The following is a 1,574-nucleotide window of genomic DNA, read 5'->3' on the forward strand; positions in this document are numbered from 1 at the left end:
TTTTCGATGCGAACAGATTTTGAATCATGAACGTGGCTCCTCCCCACACATCTATATCCTGGATAAATAAATAAACAAACAAACAAACAAACAAGACCTATACGTAATGCAGAATTCACGCTTTTGTTGTGATCATTTGATCTGTGACGTCACACATTTTACCCGGGTTTACGAAGTGCACACCTCTATTCTGTTCATCTGGCCTGTGACGTAACAAATGTGTCTCGATGGACTGCCGGCAACCGGAGGGGTACTAGTACCTCTCGGTGTTTTCACGGCGAGGTTACGGTGTCTTTTTGTCAGCGGGGTAACAGCACACTGCCGGAGTAGGCACACTTTGTTAATCACGATCGGGTTGTGAGCTCGCAGGGTCTCCAGACTTTGGTTACGTGTCCTGTCGATTTCGTGATTTGGGTGAAGGATGCTTGTCTGAGAAATTACTTTTTTTTGCTGTAGTTGAAATCACATTTGAGGCCGAAGCGGGTGCACTGGTACCGGAGAGGCATGGCGCAATCGGGAAGTGAGCGCGGACAACTTCGCTTGCCTGGATGCGCGCCCCGTATTACATGGTGGAACATGTGCCAGCTCTTCGACTTGTTAAAGAAAACAAAGACTTCCGAGACATGTTCAAACTCCTAGGGACGGAATGGGAGCTGTCAGGTGACCTTTTCTGGAAACTCCAGCGTTTCACGTGCCATATGTACTCTTCCTGGCCGGGAACAAGTGACAACAATCCTTGCTGCATATAGGCGGCATGAAAGATTATTCGAGTGTCAGCTTCTTCCTGAATTGAACTCTGGGACGATGTCAATATCCTCTGATGTAATCTTGTGACACTCTTCCTCACATGCAACGAAAAGCACCTTGCTGACTGTGTAGTTTTCTTTTGTTCTTGTCCTAATGCCTTTCTTCCATTCCTCAGTGATGAATCTTACAAGTGATTCACTTGGAAGAAGAAATAACTAACAAGAAGCCATAGGTGACAATCCTCCGTGAAGTTTTATATATTTCAACAAAATCCCAAGCGTCAACGCCAGACCTACTGTGCAGACATTATAATTAGGCAACGGTTAATACAATGAGGGCGCGTCACAAGCATAAAACATACAAATAAGAGCTAAATATGATTACTGCTCCCAGGGCGTGTAAAGATACTGTGCTTCAAGTTCGAAGTTCATTTTAATTACACACACACAATCATTGCATTCACATAAAGATCGGACTATCATGGTCGTGTCTAGTAACAAAGACAGCCCCACCATCTTACCGTGCCTGTACCTAATTAAGCGCGCCTGGAACAGGCCAAATTCCAGCAACAGTTGCGGTAAGCACCGCGAGTGTTACTACCGCCGGCCAGATAACCAGGACATCTGCTTAGAGTACCTCTGCTACCAGACAACTGCCTAAACCTACGGCCTATTCCACAGGATTGTAAAAGTAAGGATGTTTCTAAAATATGCATTTACTTCAATATCAAAACAGCTACGGCCACACCAATTTAATTTGTTGGTTCTCGGATTCGCCTCTTCGTTTTTTTTCTGATTTGCAAAAAAAAAAAAAATGATTCTGGTCCT

This window comes from Branchiostoma belcheri, unplaced genomic scaffold (genome assembly GCF_001625305.1).
Source record: "Branchiostoma belcheri isolate BF01 breed outbred unplaced genomic scaffold, Haploidv18h27 scaffold56, whole genome shotgun sequence".
Lineage (NCBI taxonomy): Eukaryota > Metazoa > Chordata > Leptocardii > Amphioxiformes > Branchiostomatidae > Branchiostoma > Branchiostoma belcheri.